This window comes from Macrotis lagotis, chromosome 1 (genome assembly GCF_037893015.1).
Source record: "Macrotis lagotis isolate mMagLag1 chromosome 1, bilby.v1.9.chrom.fasta, whole genome shotgun sequence".
Taxonomy (NCBI): domain Eukaryota; kingdom Metazoa; phylum Chordata; class Mammalia; order Peramelemorphia; family Peramelidae; genus Macrotis; species Macrotis lagotis.
Window position 1 is genome coordinate 742,754,531 of NC_133658.1, and position 17,963 is coordinate 742,772,493.

The 17,963-nt window shown below is 36.9% G+C and overlaps 1 pseudogene; it reads right to left on the reverse strand.

The window, feature by feature from the left end:
* Positions 1-595: 595 nt before the first annotated feature.
* Positions 596-17,963, reverse strand: part of LOC141506537 (small ribosomal subunit protein uS5 pseudogene) — a 47,497-nt pseudogene continuing 30,129 nt past the window's right edge.

Consider the following 17,963-nt stretch of genomic DNA (forward strand, 5'->3'; position numbering starts at 1 on the left):
CTTCTTTCACTATACTGCTCTCCAGAGATCTCAGTCATTATCTAGAAAACTTTATTCTGAAAGGTAATTCTTTTTTTTAAAAGATTTTATTTATTTTGAGTTTTACAATTTTCCCCTGATCTTACTTCCCTCCCCCACCCCCCAGACGGCAATTTGTCAGTCTTTACATTGTTTCCATGGTATATATTGATCCAAATTAAATGTGATGAGGAGAAATCATATTGTTAAGGAAGAAGCATAAAGTATAAGAGATAGAAAGATCAGACAGTAAGATATCAGTTTTTTTCCTAAATTAAAGGTAATAGTCTTTGGTCTTTGTTCAAACTCCACAGTTCTTTCTCTGGATACAGATGGCATTCTCCATTGCTGACAGCCCCAAATTGTCCCTGATTGTTGCACTGATGGAATGAACAAGTCCATCAAGGTTGATCATCGCCCTCCCCATGTTGCTGTTAGGGTGTACAATGTCTTTCTGGTTCTGCTCATCTCACTCAGCATCAGTTCATGCAAATCCCTCCAGGCTTCCTTGAATTTCCATCCCTCCTGGTTTCTAGAACAATAGTGTTCCATGACAAATATATATACCACAGTTTTCTAGGCCATTTCCCCAACTGAAGGACATTGACTTGATTTCCAATTCTTTGCCACCACAAACAGGGCTGCTATTAATATTTTTGTATAAGTGATGCTTTTACCCTTTTTCAATCATCTCTTCAGGGTATAGACCCAGTAGTGGTATTTCTGGATCAAAGGGTATGCACATCTTTTTTGCGTAGCTGAAAGATAATTCTAAACCTGGGATTCACACTTTGGAAATATACCTCCCTGCTCTCCCTTTGAGTGGAAGGATTTTCTCTGAATCTCAATATAAGGCATATGCCCAAACCAGCAAGTCTTTTCTTCCCACCGAGCTGTATCCAAGCATAAAACTTTCATTCCTCACCCCTCTTCCCTTTTCTGAAATGGAGGGAAGAGCAGTGGCCTGGTCAGAAAAGAGATTTAATAGAATAACTTTGGTAGCTATGTGAAGGGCAGAATGAAGGGGGGAAGAGGCTTGAGACAAGGAACCAAGCAGATGTTTATTGAGATAGTCTTCTGGTATACTTAAACAATTCCTCTTCTTCTGTTCTCAGAATTGATATATTTTATATCAACAGAATTTCAGTCTTGAAAGCTTGCCTTCCTTACTGGGCTAACTTCTTCCATAGGCTTTTCATTCAGGGAATTCTACTTTTCCTTTCTCTACAATCTTAAAAATCTATTCTCTCAAAATCTAGGAGTCTAATAGATTCTTCTAGGATTTTATCATTATTCCCCACCCCTCCTCTGCCACTAGTTCCTCCTTGTTGGGACCTATCAGTCCAGAATAGCATTGTTTTGTTTACATTCTGAAGAAAAAAGTGCTTGTCTTCCCCATTGGCAGCAAACTTCCCATTTTCCTCTAAATCTCTTCAATAGAAAAATCACACACAAACAAGATTCTGAAAAATGATTTTTGAGAAATACATGGTAGCATAAGAGAGAACTATGAGGACTGTTAAATCAATCTCTGTTAATGGAATTGAAGCATCAGTGAGGAGACAGTCTCTAACAAATGGATTTTGTATATCATTAATAACTTATCTCATAAACTGAACAGTAACTTCTTTTTAAGTATAATCTTTCCCCATTAGACTCTAAATTTTTTGAAGGTAGGGACTTTTTGCTTGTATTTATATATCCTGCTCTTAGCCCAGTGCCTAGCATCTGATAAGTGTTTAATAGATGCTTTTTGTTTAAGCAGTCTTAGTTCAATTTATTCCTTGTTTATAAAAAAAACAAATCTATGTGGTTGCCATAGCAGCTGCCTGGGTCCTCTGAACAGACACTCTAGTGTGAGTCTTCACAAGATGATAGGTGGATTCCTGATAGGGAGACTTAGTGAACACAGTATCCTTCCACAGGTCTGGGGTTAGGTAGCTGTAGTTTTAGAGATGGCATCAAAGGTAGCTTTAGCAAAGTTGCCCAGAGTTGCAGTACGGCCTCTTGCAGAAGTGTAGCAGCCATCAATTCCAGTCATCATTAAGAGCTTCTTAGGCACAGGGGCCGAAATAATGCCAGCACCTCTAGGGGTGGGGATCAGGTGCACCAGAATCATTCATATCGCCCAGTGACCTTGCAGGGCACTATGTGAGGCTTGCCAATATTGTTCGCTCAGTAGCCAGATCTCACAGGAATGATGGAAAACTTGGCCAGAATGATAGCAACACCAATAGCTGTGGCCACTTCCTTGGAACACTTGACACCCAGACCAATTTGGCCATTATAGTCGCCAATGTCACAAAAGCCTTGAACCTGTTATGTTGTCCAGCTCTAGTTTGTTTCTGAACTGGCATGATCTTCAGAGCCTCATCTTTCAATGAAGATCCCTGGAAGAAATGTATGATCTCAGACTCCTTGGTAGGACTTGATCTTCATGTCCTTGACTAGTAACAGGAACCCACTTCTTGTCTTCAGCCTTTCCTCCCTGGGCCCCACAGCCTCGACCAGGACCCCGGCCCCTCCCTTGACCTCCACTGCCGAAGCCACCGTGGTAGAAGCCACCATGGTAGACACCTTGGCCTCTGACTCCTGGGCTCCCAGGGCCTCCTGCTCCTCCTACAGCACTGGCTTCCCACCATTTGGTGTTCACTGGAAGTAGAAGCTAATAGATGCCTTTTACTAATTGATCAAGTGCTATGGGTGAAGCAAGAATGAGGTTGACAGTACTAATTTGTTATTACTATTGGAAAAAGGCAAGCAATGAGGTTGGCAGAACCATAAGAAGTAAAAGACTATGAAGATCACATTGCTACCTGTCATATTCAAAGATAGTATAATTCGAATAAAATTTCAAAACTAAAGGAATAAAATCCTTTTATCTAGCCCTAGCTACAATTAAAGTCTAAACAAGAAGAAAGTCTAGTCTTAGTTTCATCAAGAGAGGCTCTATGCATATATTTGACTTTGGCCAAGTCATTTACTTTACCTGAATTTTTTCTCCTGAAAAAGTCAGAGATTGGAACTACACAAACTCTGTAATCCCTCCCAACTAAAATATTAGGATTAAACATCACTTTGCATTACTTTGTCTATGTAGCTATAGCAATATATTATGTTTCTATAGCTAATTATTTAATATTAGAGCTCATGTTCAGCTAGTATTGCCTCTGGTACTTTGTCCACAGACTACATTCCTAAATTTTACCAAAGGGATATTATTGGCCTTGAAACTATGTAGCAAGAAAGTGTGGATGATTCAACACCAATCTAATACCACAAGTGGAAGAATAACTCCAGCTATGTGTGAAAGATAATGTATATAAGGGCATAGTTTTAAGTTTCATATTATTGTTGTTGAGTCTTTTCAGGCATGTCCAATTCTTCATGACCCCATTTGGAGTTTTCTTGACAAAGGTACTGGAGTGGTTTGCCATTCTTTCTCTAGCTTATTTTATAGAAGAAGAAACTGAAGCAAGCAATGGTTAATTGACTTGGCCCAATTCACTTTGCTATTTTTGAGGCAAAATTTGAACTCAGTTTTTTCTGATTCTAGGTCTAATACTCTAGCTACTGCTCTGCCTAATTGTCCAAGTTCTATATATGTATTAATACATACATACATACATACATAATGAATATTCATACACATATTTAGGCATATATATGTGTTTCTCTATGTTTATATATATATTATATATGTGTGTGTGTGAATAATTAACATTTTCTTTTTAAGCCTAAACAGTTAACAAGACAATAAATCAAAACCTAATTGATATTTGCCTATTTCTGAAATGTAAATACTCATATTGAAAAATGTAAAAACCAATTCTCAATCTTCAGTTCAAGCTGACTTCAACATATCTCTGATTTAGGGCATCCTTTTTGTATGTGGTAAGCACCACATTATGCCATTTGACATCTGTGTAGTAGTTAGTGAATCAGGCAGCTAGATGGTGCAGTGGATAGAACACTGGCCTTGGAATCAGGAGGATGCGAGCTCGAATCTATCCTCTAACGCTTATTAGCTGTGTGACCTTGGGCAAGTCACTTAACCCTGATTACCTCACATCCAGGGCCATCTCCAGTTATCCTGATTCCTATCTGGCCACTGGACCCAGATGGCCCTGGAGAAAAAAGTGAGGCTGGTGACTTAGCACAGCACCCCCTTACCAAATCCAGTTCATGTGCTTGTCATGGCACCACCTCCCTGATGTTGTGTTCTTCTTTGAAAATGAAGGTCAAATAGTAGTTAGTGACCTAAGTGAGGTATTGACCAGAAGAGACAGATCAACTTTGTAAATGGCAGAACCCCCAACCAAACTACACTAGTAGTGACACATTCATAAATGTTGAATTACAGATTATTTTATTATTATTATTATTATTTATTCTGAACAAAATAAATAAAATAAGTATTTCTTTAACAAAGTAGAGTAGAAAAAAAGAAGACTGCACTGAAACTGCTGATCTATGATGTTTAATTTGCTATTACTTTTAAGTACACAACAAAGTTTTCATTGTCCCCCCCTTTTTTTCCCTCTCCCATCTTCAAGATGGCTATTGTTAGACATAATATGTGTGGGTATGTATATGAATAGTCAGCTCTTTATCTGGATGCAAATGGTATCTTCCTCCACAGGCCCCTTGCAATTAATTTGGGTATAGACTTTTTATAGTTTTCGATATCACAGACTCTAAGAGTTGGAAGACAACTCAAATGACACCATCTCTGATGAGTGGCTTCATTTTCAATTCTGAGAACAGACCTCTAGCAATGGAGAGCTCACTACTTCCTGAAGCATCTAATTTCATTGGAGACAGTACTAGTTAATTGAGCCAAATCTACAGCTCTGTATCTTCTCTTTTTGCTTTTAGTTCTCCTCTCTGAAGACATGCACAGTAAATGGGATATTTCTTCATGGATGCAACGAGTACTAATAATAACAGCTAGTATTTATTATTAAGCTACATAAGGGAAGAACTCCCATATGTTATCACATTTGATACTTACAATCATCCTGTGAAATAGGTACTATTATTATCTCCATTTTGCAAATGTGGAAGATGAGACTGAGGCAAATTAAGTGACTTTTCCAGGATCACAATGCTAATAAATCTCTGATGTAGGATTCAAAATCAGGTCTTCCTGCCTCCAGGTACAGCAGTGTAACCACGGGACCACCTATATGAATGTCATGTCCTGATTTTTTTAGTCTTTAAAACTGTAATGCATTTCTCTTATCACAAGTATTTTCTTATTTCATTCATTAATAATTCCCATAATTCAATGTCAGTACAAGAGTTATTGCAATTCATTTCCAACAGTTTATCTGCTTGGTTTAAAATCCATAGAACAACATACTTCTTATTTCCCTTTCCTCCACTCCATTTTCAGCTCCTTTTGAATGTTGTTTTCCCCCATTAGATTGTAAGCTCCTTGAGTCAGGATTGTCTTTTTCTTATTTAAATCTGGCACTGTGTTGTGCCTAGGACATAGTAGGCTCTTAATATAGGTTTGTATTTTGTATTTTGAACAATCATACATTTTAAATTATTCCATCTATAAGAAGAAATTTCATTAAGCTTGCTAAAAGCTTATACAATTACAATGACCCATGCCCCTGAAATTTCTAGCTAGTCCTTATCTAAATAATGGGCAGATTTGAGAAGTGTCATCCTCTTTCCTTGGCTTGGGTAATTAGGTAGCATGGTGAATAGAGCCCTGCCCTAGAATCAAGAAGATTCATCTTTGTGAGTTCAAATCTGACCTCAGACACTTACTAACTGTGTGATCCTGGGTAAGTCCTTAACTCTTTTTCTTCCAGTTTCCTCTTCTGTTGAGTGAGCTGGAGAAAGAAATGGCCGATGACTTTGCCAAGAAAACCCCAAATGAGATCATGAACAGTTGGACAGAACTGAAATGACTAAAAAACAACAGAGGCAAGAAAGCTTTCTGTTATTCACCTGCTACTTTCAGTTTGGCTTGGATTGAAGGTGGAGGAATAAAGTTCTATGCCATAATTCTGGAGCCCTCTAGCTATTTGTGGATGAATAATTTACTTTGCGCAGAGGATTATTCCTGAGCCTGGTGTACAGTGTCAATTTCTCTTTCACCAATGATGAAACATGCAGAAAAGCATGATCAGAAAAATTTGGATTCCAGTCAAACTACTCTATTTAGATATTACTTGAATCTCTTTGTGGGTCTAGGGGATTTTAAACAAGCCTTGTGAGGCAGATTCAGTCCAAGAAACCACCAAAGCAACTATTATTTAGGATAGCTATAAAATTAAATTTAATTAGTTTTCCAGTCACTTAACTGAGAGCAAAGGAAGGACACTCAGCTTGACTACTGAGTTTATGTGAAAGTGAGTTATTGGTAATATGCAATTCTAGATATGGGAGGCTATCTACTCTCTGATGCTTTGACTCCAACATCAGAGATTGGTTTAACAGTCAGTCTACATGGTTCTCTCTTATTTGTCATATATTTCAAAAAAAAAGGTTTTTTTTTCAGCATCTTGTTTGTCTGTGGTTTTCTACTGAGATTTCTGAGGAGAATGGGAAGTTTGTTGCCAGTGGGTAGACAAGTACTTTCTTCTTCAGAATGAAAACAAAACAATGGTATTCTGGACTAACAGGTTCCAACAAGAAGGACCTGGGGGAGCCAGAAATCAGACTGGGGGAGGGGGGGGAACATAATGGAAAATTTGGGAAGTGACTTCCTCCCCATCTTAATTTGTGATAGAGGAGGGGAAATCCAAGAAGGGTCTGATTTGACTCCTAGAGAAAAGTAGAATTCTCTGGGTAAAAATCCTTTGAAGGAAGGCAAACTCTCAAGACTGAAATTCTGTGAGAATTCTAATGAGCAGAAGAAAGGGAATTGTCTAAGTATACTAGGAGGTTATTGTAATAGACTTCTATTTGGTTCCTTGTCTTTTCTCTTCACTTCACTTCACTTCACTTTTGTCTTCCACTTAGCTATCAAAGTGATTTTCTTAAAACTCATTTCAGACCATGTCACTGTTCCTCTCTCCCCTCTCCCCCCTGCCCTGCCCCCCCCAAAGCTCCCCATTGACTTATTACTTCAGGGTCAAATATCAAGTTTTTTTTGACATTTAAAACTCTTCTCACCTTGTTCTTTTCCTACCTCTTCAATTTGTTTATATTTTAATCTCCTCACACACTATCATCCTAAAATAAGACATTTTGTTTCTTCCTTCTCTATCCCTTTGAATTTTCTTTTTCCCCTGTTTGGAATGTTCTTCTTTCTGGGGCCCCATTTGAGGTCATTTTACAGATGAGGAAACTGAGATAAACAGAGGGAAGTGACTTGTCCAGGGTCACCTGGCTAGTAAGTGTCTGAGGCCAGATTTGAGCTCATGTCCTCCTGACTCCAGCCTCAGAACCCTAACCAGTACTTTTCCTAACTGTCAAGGGGACATGTTAAATATGTTCATGTAGTTGAAGGGTCACATGATCATATGAAAGAGGACTTTGGTTTATTTTCTTTGGCCCCAGAGGCATCACCAAGAGCAAATCAGGTAAATCAAGAATCAAAAGGAAAAATCTTCTGATAATTAGAGCTTCCCTGAAGTGGAAGAGGTCACTTTGAGAAAAGATGGATTTAAGATGAGGTTGATGAACATGTCTTTTTTCATTGTGATTTGAATTCCTTTTAGTTATGGGTTAGACAAGATCACTTCTGTCCTTTCTTCTCTTCCATATAATTCGGTCACAATTTCTCCATCATTCCAGGTATTAAAAAAGAAGATTTGATGAATTCTCTATAGGGATTATTATAGGGAGAGAACATTCATGCATTAGTTAAGAGGATAGACTAGATATCTGTCTTCTGGGTGTTCTTCTGTAAAGGACTCAATCCTAACCATGTGCCTTGCAAGAAACATGTTATTTTTTCCCTCAGGGCACAAACTTTTTCTCAGAATTGATCTGAAAATTTGCCATTATGTCCAAGGTATTTTTCCTTTACTCTTTTCTACATTTTCATTGCTCTCTAACTACTTTTTTCTCACTCTGACTTGTGGCATCCCATGTAGCCTTTTTGTTCCCTGAACCTTCTTAGTTTATTGATTTCTTAGATCATAATGCCTTAATTGTGTAATCTTCACTATAACCCTAGCCTTTACTATTTTTCTTTGCTAGTTGTTTTTGCTACTGTATCTTGGGGCTTGAATCAGGTTCTTAATTTTATTTTCCATTTACCACATCTCTGCTCTCTTGACTTTAAGCACAGGTATTTGTTGACAGAGAAGAAGAGTATACAGATTCAAGATGTGCTCCTAAAAGAAAGAGATGAAATAGGGTGTACTGGATAGAGAAGAAGTCTTGCAGCCAGGCAGACCAAGGTTCAAGACCTGTCTTTCACACATTGACTGTGAGATCTACAATAAATTACTCAACCTTGCTATGCCCTAAGCAATTCTCTAAGACTGTCAGTGGCAGAGAATGTGCCAACTGGCATTGGTAGTGGAATTTTCCCTACAGAAATTCCTACAGATGAAACCACAAGTCTAATTCATTAAAAAACAAAACAAAAAGCAAATGGCTATATTCCAGACTATATGGTACTCTCTCTTCCTAGGGTCTACCCTATTCATACTGGTCCTTGTGGTCTCTATTTCTGTTCTTTGTTACCTTCTGATCCTCAAAGACAATTTATAAATAATTTATGGCACCAGAACCTAACCATGTCGATTTGGAGCTGAACCACTTGGGGATTTTCTTATCTTTTTGCAATCCCAATCTCAGTTTTTAGACCTTCAGGAAGCCTTCTGAGTCCTGGAAAACTTTTTGCTGATGAGTAATACACATTTCCATATGATTATTTAGCTAACTAGGTACTTTTCTTTCCCATGTTTGTTAGGGTATAGGACAGGATAGAAAGAACTTTCATACTTTACTAAAGTGTTTCCCATCACTCAGAAAAACTTCAATGTTCAAGCTTCACAGAGTCAATTCATTTTTTATTTTATTATTGGCTACAGCCATAATATTAGTATTAGTAGGGCAGTGATATGTGCCAGGTAGGCAAATGGAGGAATAGTGGGAAACTTAGTGAACTCTGTTGCATCTAAGAGGGATGGCATTCTAACAAAAAGGAAGAAGTCAAGATGAAACACTCAAGATAATTTAACAAAATCCATTTTCACTTTGGTATATATGCTAGAATGTTTAATATACATAATTCAAGGAGAGACTTGTAAATCTAACTTGAAGACTCTCTGATTCTCTAGAAGATAATGGGAGTCATACTGGCATTTGAAGATAGGGGTAGAAAGAAAAATGAAGACTTGGAAAATCTTTCTGTGGAGATAGAGGGAAGGTAGATTTTTGAAATCTTCCTTGGCAATCTGTATTACTAGGTTGGGTAACTCTCCAAACTGGGACAATAACATGCAGTCTGCCTGGAGGAAGTAGGAGAGATTGGTTATTTTACATGATGCTAGACAAGTTATAAGGTTAAAAATGCAGCCATTGAGGTCAGAGGAATTGCTTTTCCTGATTGTGAAGGCTTCTGAGTGATAGATAAAGGAAGTCCTCCAAAGAGAAATACTTAGAATTAAACTTTATAGTTTCCTTGTTAGATGAGTGTTTTCTTAATATGGAATTTTCATGAATTTTCCTATCAAGTCTATGTAAATATGAATTCTAATGTAGTCTGGAAGTTTTTGATCTTCAAGGACAGAACTAACTCTTCTAACTTGTTCAAAGTGTGGTAATTGCAATTAGAATTTAATTTCCTTAACTTGTGTAGTTTTGCTTTGGAGAGCTGGGAAACAGGAGAGGATGGACATTAATTGAACCACAGATTCCTCCTAGAGCCAAAAGGGACCTCTGAGTTTATCTTGCCCAATCCCACCTCATTTTACAGATGAGGAAACTGAGAATCTGAAAGTTTGTGTAAGATTGATTGACAAATTAGTGCTAAACCCTCTCCCTCTCTCTTCCTTTCTAGTTTCAAATCACATAGGACTATTTCAATCTGTATCCTTGAGATGTGATTTGTGGCAGAATGAGTCAATTTGAGGTCCTTAATAGCCAGAAAAGGGGTGTGTGTTTGTGTGTGTGTGTGTGTGTGTGTGTGTGTGTGTGTGAGAGAGAGAGAGAGAGAGAGAGAGAGAGAGAGAGAGAGAGAGCATTCATTCCTTTTTTTTCCATATTCAAGAAGTCATCAACTCTTCTGGTACTTCTCCCAATGAAAGATCTTCTTAACTCACAGTGCAAATCCCTCAACTGTGAGCAGTCCTCCTAAAGCTTCCAAGTACTAGCTACACATACATCTCTGCATATCATCTCCCTTGTAGATGTCCTACATGTCTGCTTAGTGACAAAAAGTGCTTTATCAAAGGACAGATAATCTTAGTATAATATTTAGTTTTAATTTCATTGCCATCCAGCATCAGTTTGAATCTAAATGAACTATTAGTCTGGTTTGGCATAGCAGTTCCAAAACAATTAGAATAATTATTTTACCTTTTCAGGAGAAAATAGGTGAAAGAACCTGGGAAGTTCATTTTGTCAGGCAACAATTCAAATCTGCTTAAAAATCAAATCAAAGTCATTTAACACAATCCAGTTTATTGCAATAAGAAAACATTCATCCTATTAGTTTTTCATCTAATACCAATTTTATCTGCCTTCTCAATTTTTTGTTTTTCATGTTATTTTTACCTCTAATCAGATTTCTTCCCAAAGGGAGCCTTTTTCATTTTCATTCTTTTCAATTTTTTCTTTTAAAAATATTATTTTGTTTTTATTATTCATTAATTTTAATAAATACTTATTATTTCTCCCTCTCATGGCCTCTCCCCTATTGGACAACATTAAAAAACTCACACACAAACATACATGCACATGCATGTACAACTCTAATAACAAATATGAATAGAGCAGTAAAAAAAATCTCACATTGGTCAAATCCAAAATGTTTGTTTCATTCTGCATTTTAAATCCATCAACTCTTTAAGAAGATGTGGGTAGTATGTTTCATCTTCAGTTTTCTGGGTTTATCATTTATCATTTAGATTGGGGTTCTAAAGTTTTTTCTCTATATTAGTATTGTGTCAGTTGTTCTCATTCTGCTGACTTCATTATGCATCTGTGTATAGAGATCTTCCCAGTGTTCTCTGAAATTGTACAATTCATCATTTTGCTGTGACACAATAATATTCTATTCCAATCATAAACATTATATGTTTAGCCACCCCCCCTAAATTTTTAATTACTAATTTTGGGTTACCATGGAAAGAATTATTATAAATATTTTTGGATATATATGATATAGATCCTTTTCCTCTTTGATTGCTTTGGGTATCTAGTAGTAGTATAATGGAATCAAAGGATTAGCATGTCTTTTTTGGGCATAGTTCCAAATTGCTTTCCAAATGACTTGACTGAAGTTTGTCAGTTTCTTCCTTTGTCATTTTTGCCAATTTGATGGGTGAAGGAGAAAATCACTGAGTTGCTTTTATATTATTTTCTTTAATTAGTAATGATTTGGAACATTTTTTCAAGTGAGTGTTGTTAATTTGTATTACTTTCTTTGAAAAATGTCTGTTCTTATCTTTTCACCATTTATCTGTTGGGAAAGTTATTTCTTCCATTTATTATTAACTTATATTTTGTGGTTAGTATAGCCGAGTTTTGTGATCAAATAGAAGATTTATGTCTCAAGTAGCTTTCAGAATTCTTGGTAATTTAGATTCTAGAAAGGTCTAAGAGAGTAATAATTATAAGAACAAGATAAGAAAGAAATATTTTTGGTGAGCTTTTAGCTTTATAAAATAAGACAATGACCTATTATTATTTTTTTTTGGTCTGGACTTGTAATTTGATTTATTATAGGAACTTTCCCCCTTTTTATTTGTAATTTTTTGAAAAAAAAATTCACTCAGCTAGTTCCAACATTTACTTCCAAGACCTTGAGTTCCAAATTCTCTCCTTCCCCCCCCCCATTAAGAAAGCAAGTCACTTAGTGTAGGTTAAAAATGTGTAGCCATGAAAAATATTTGTACAAAAATCATGTTGTAATAGTAAGCATAAACCCCTCCCCCTTACCCCCCAGAATATACAGGGACTTTTTAATGTGGAACCTCTTCATAGATGCCGATTGAGAACTCTTCTATAACTTATAGTCTTAGTAGAGGGAATTGTAGTGATTAAGATTTTTAAAATACTGTTTTCTCTTATAATTATCTGTGATAAGATTACAATATGGAGTCATTTAAAATAAGTGGTCCTATTGACTATAAATATATAACCAATAACAAAGACTATACTTTTATACTTTTCCTCTATCCTGACTTATTCTGACACAATGTGAAAGATACAAGTGATCACAGCTTCTGATTGAACTAGATCCTCATTTATGGGATCCCTGGTTAAAGTTTTGAACTGTCACTCAATTTTTCTCCTGAATAGGAAACTTGATACCTGAGTCTCATATCCATAAGTGACCCTGGAGAATTTCCCCATCATAGCATGGTCTGTTTAGGAATGCCCCCTCCCATTCTGGTGTCAATTACCCATCTTTAAGGTAAAAAACTTCCCTGCTCAGACCTCATTCTGGATGAGTACTCTCACTGTGATCATTACCACTGTCCATATCTTTCACATGAGTGACCTTGACTTTTCATGGTCTAATCTCTGTTTTGACTGTATTGCCATATAGTTGTGTATATCTCTATGCTTAATTTTTATTTGATTGCTGAGCTGCATAGTAGGAAATCTGCTTGTACTAGCTTCCTAAAGATTAATTTTCTATAAATTCTTGACCTGGGGTCTTTGTTGTAACTTGAACTGTGAAGCCATATAAAGCAAAATTCTTAATTTTTTTTCTGTCATTAACTCCTGTGGCAATCTGGTGACATTTGGTTGGTTCTTGTCCTTCGTTATCGAAGAAGACCAAAATGACATTGATATGTTTGAGACAAATTACAGTGTGTCCAAATGTGGCTGACCTATGAGCTTGCAATTCTCTACCATAGGTTGGGCACAAATAGTCTATGTGAACTCTAAACTTATGGATGTCACATTTTCTTTGAGCTGCTTCAATTCTGACTTCCTCATAGAGCACAGCATCTTCACTGAAGAGGGCATGTGTCTCCCATGGACCATTGTCTCCCATACTGTACATTCAATTCTACAGTTCTTCAATGAGACCTTCAGGGTGTCCTGGTATCGCTTCTTCTGATTTCCTTGTGAGAACTTGCCCTGTGTGAGTTCTCCATAAAATAATTATTTTGGCAAGTATATGTCTGGCACTCTAACATCCTGTCCAGTACACCTTAGTTGCACTCTCTGTAGTAAGGTTGGAGTACTAGGCAGTTTAGCTCAAGAAAGGACCTCAGTGTCTGGTATCTTCTCCTGCTAGGTGATCTTCAGAATCTTCCTGAGACAATATAAATGGAAGTGATTCCTGACATGGCACTGGCAGACTGTCCAGGCTTCACAGGAATATAGCAATGAGGTCAGCACAAGGGCTCTGTAGACCTTCAGTTTGGTAGTCAGTCTAATATCTCTTCTCTCCCACACTTTCTTTTGGAGCCTCCCAAATACTGAGCTAGCTCTGGCAATGCGAGTGTAAACCTCATTGTTAATGTGTATCCCCTTGGAAAGGACACTGCCAAGGTAAGTGAACTTGTCCAAAGTACTCAAACTTCTCCATTTGTTTTAATCAATGTTCCACATATGGATGCTGTGGTGCTGGCTGATGGAGCACTTGTGTTTTCTTGGTGTTAATTAGATCAAAATTAGCACAAGCAGCAGAGAATCGATCCATACTTTGTTGCATCTGGTGACATCTATGGACTCATTCTTAGAATAGTGATTTTTAAATAATTTCAGATGTTAAATTTCATTTAGAGGTTAGTTAAAATAAAGGTGTATATATTTTTCTACCCTTCCAAGTTCATTAACCTCCTGAAATCTATCTATGGATCATGTGGGTCAGGGAGCAGGAGGGTAGAAGTGGGAGATAGTGCTATGGATTCCAGTAAAAGAGGCCCTATTTTAGGGGTCTGTCAGAATTTATGAGTGGCTAAGTGACTTCTCAAATGGCAAAAACAGTCTCTACCCTCAAGGAACTAAGTCTTGATGAAGAGTGATACAACTGAAAACACAACTCTATAAAGTAGTATAGAGTCAGTGCCAAATGTACAGTGAAGGGAGTGCTCCCTTTGTATTGGAATTTTCTGGAAAAAATTTAGATTTGTGTGAAAACATCAAGTATGGGTGGAATTTAGAGAGTTGAAGGGGAGTGAACAGCATGAGCAAAGGTGAAGAGGCAAGAAAGACATAGTGGGAGAACAGAGAATAGACCATATATAGGAGAATATGATTATATAAGATTAGAAAGGTAGACTGAGATCATTTTGGAGAGAACCTTATATCTTTCACTGAAGATTTTAGAATTTATTCTGAAGACAAGAGGAAGTCATTAAAAACATTTGATCAGAGAAGTGATATAATGAAAGTGTTGAACTAAAGTCTATCTTTGATATCTTAATCTAATGGATTCTCAAAGACTGTTCTGGTATAGACCAGGCTCTCATAGACCTAGCAAGTTGGAAAGACTTCAGGAAAGGTCTGGAAATGAATTGTTATAGAAGAACAAATCTAGCTATTACCTCAAGGTTGGGTAAAAGGTGATGAAATTTTGGGTTACTCATGAAATCATTTTCTAAAGTGGGGAGGTTTTTGAATTTACATCAGTGGAGGGAGTGCCTACACTGATGAAATAATGAGTTAGAAAAATATTGAAGAATTTAACTATTCTGTGCAGTACAGATTGGAGGGAGGGACAGAAGGAGAGATTTAGGCCAAAGCAAACTTCCTTTTCCTTCCTCATTTTGCTAAAGTTAACCTTGGCAGGACCATTTCCTACATGGATATGTCAGAGGTTCAGAATACTACATCACAGAAGGGAACCCTCCTGGCATTGACAGGCTATTAGGAGAATTCATCCTTCTATTTACAAAAGTGACAAAGGAAAGATCTCCCTTTTTGCAGTTGAATACCTTGCTTTTTCTTTTTTTCTTTCTTCCCCTGTCTTCCCACATTCTAGATCACAACACTGCATAAACATACAATTTAGTAAGGAGGAAAGGAGAATATGAAATTTCAGAATTTTCCTAGGGTAAGGTGATTAGAAGTATAGAAAAGAAACCTGCCTAATCTCACATATGCTAGTTTTTAAACTGCCTAGATTATTTTATACAAAAGTTCTTCCAGGTATAATTGTTGTGTCTTGTAGAGCAAAGAAGGGAATAATCAGTGTATTTGGTCTAATGAGGGTTACCAGGCTGATTCCATATTTCTTTTTTTTCCTGGAAAACTTTTTTATTGAGGGTGAAGCAGGACAACTGGACCATTTAGCTGATTCCAGTCTTGTTGGCAACATCTAAAGTATCATAGTCTGTAGCAAGTCAGACATAGGCCTTCTCTCCATCAGGCCGAATCAGTGTATTGACATTTGCCACATCTTGTTTTTTCTCCTCAGGGTATTTGGGCTGCCTCTGAAATCTTAGTGTCTTGTGTCTCCAGAAGGGAGGGAGATTTGGATCTTCCTTTTGTGGCTCTGAACACCCTTCAACACGGTCTTCTAGGCCTTCAAGGGCTTGGATTTGGCTTCTGCCTTGAGAGGGACAAATGCTTCCTTCTTTGCCTTCGGTGCCATCTTGGGGGAAAGGCTGATTCCATATGACTCTTGCTGAGTCATGAGAAAAACATTTTAATCTAAGTCTATGGTCTAAGAGTTTTGAACCTTTTTTGTGTCATAAACCATTTTAACAATTTGGTGAAGCCTATGGGCTCCTTCTCTAAATAAATTTAAATAATTGAAAGAAATAATAAATTTTAATTTGATATCAGTGAAAATACATAACACAAACATATATATGTGTGCATATATGTTAAGAACCTCTGATACAAATAGATTTGACTTTCAATTCACCAATAAATATAATTTCTATAATGACCTGGTATGAGAGATATTTGAATATTGAAAACTCCTCAGAGCAGTTTGACTTGCCTTCCTCAGACAGAAACAAACCAGTTACTTCTTAGCTTCCCTGGCATTCTTCAATTCTTAGTTCAAATTCAGACTTCTGTAGGAATTCCAAGACAGAGATTTAGGATAAACTCATGATTCTGAGTTGTGATCTGAATGATAAATTAACAAATGGAAGGGGGGGGGAAAGAGGGAAGAAATAAGAATTTATCTAGTACCCACTCTGTGCCAAATATTTTGCAAACATTTTATCTTATAACGGAGACAAAAGGAAAACTAGGGATGACTAGTGTCAGAAAGATCTAGAGAGGTGAGAATGTCTAAGAGAAGACAATCAACAGAGTCATACTGCAGAGAGAGCAAGGATGGGGATTAAAGAAAAAAAGACCATTAGATTTAGTAATTAAATGATCATTAGTGATCTTGTGAAAAAGTTTCAGTTGAGTACCTTGCTTTCTCTTTTTTTCCTTCTTCCCGTGTCTTCCCACATTCTAGATTACAACATTGCATAAACACACAATTTAGTAAAGAGGAAAGGAGAATATTTCAGAATTTTCCTGGGGTAAGGTGATTAGAAGTTTAGAAAACAAACCTGCCTAATCTCACATATGATAGTTTTTAAACTGCCTAGATTATTTTATACAAAAGTTCTTCCAGATATAATTTAGCTATCCTGATTCTCACCTTGTGGAGGAAGGGTTGTGCAATGGTGTCCTGGCAACCTCCAAACTAATTTTGCATTTGTTCCACTGGAATCTACAGATGGGGCTTGTTGATCCATATTTCCAATCACTCTCAGTTTATCAGGAAGCCTTGTGATGACATGACTTCATGAAGTTGGTTAGTAGGTTGCTGTCCTTCATTCTTGATGTCACTATTAGATTCATGTTACAGTGTGTCTGACTGAGCGATCAGACCAATATGGGCTTGGAATATTCTACCACATGTTGGGTACAAATAGTCCATGTGAACATTTGGGACGAATTATCTAAATTTGTGCATCTTGCATTTTCTTTGAACTACTTAAATTCTACTTTTGCTCACAGAATACAGCACCTTCTTAGATGAAGGCATGCCATGTTGGGTGGTCCTATGATAGTGTCTCTCATGTCCCACAATCAATTCCTAAGTTCTTAAGAGAGACTTTGGGGGTGTTTTGTATTGAGTATTCTGACCACTATTTGAGCACTTGCCTTGTATGTTTTCTTTTTTTTTTAATAAATATTTTATTTGTTTTCCAGTTATATTCAATAGTAGTTTCTATCTATCATTTTCTGGTAAAGTTTTGAATTTTACAATTTTTCCCCAACCCTCCCTTCCCTCCCCCCACCCTCCCAAAGAAGGCAGTCTGATGATAATCTTTATATTTTTCCATGCTTATATTGATCAAAATTGAATGTGTTGAGAGAAAAATCATAACCTTGAGGAAAAAATAAAATATTAGAAATAGCAACATTATGTAGTACATAAGACAACTTTTTAAAAAAATAATTGAAGGTAGTAGTCTTTATCTTTGTTTAAACTCCACAGTTCTTTCTCTGGATACAGATGGCATTCTCCATTGTAGATACTATAAAATTGTCCCTGATTATTGTACTGATGGAATGAGCAAGTCTATTAAGGTTGATCATTACCCCCAAGTTGCTGTAGGGTATACAGGGTTCTTCTGGTTCTGCTTATCTCACTCAATATCAGTTAGTGCAAGTGTTTTCAGGCTTCTCTGAAATCTCATCCTTCTGGTTTCTAATAGAACAATAATGTTTCATAATGTCTTGTATGTTTTCTTAATAATATTTTAGGCAGATATACATTTGGTAATTGGACAAAGTGGGCAGCCCACTGGAGTTGTGCTGTCTCTCTCTCTCTCTCTCTCTCTCTCTCTCTCTCTCTCTCTCTCTCGGCAATGGGA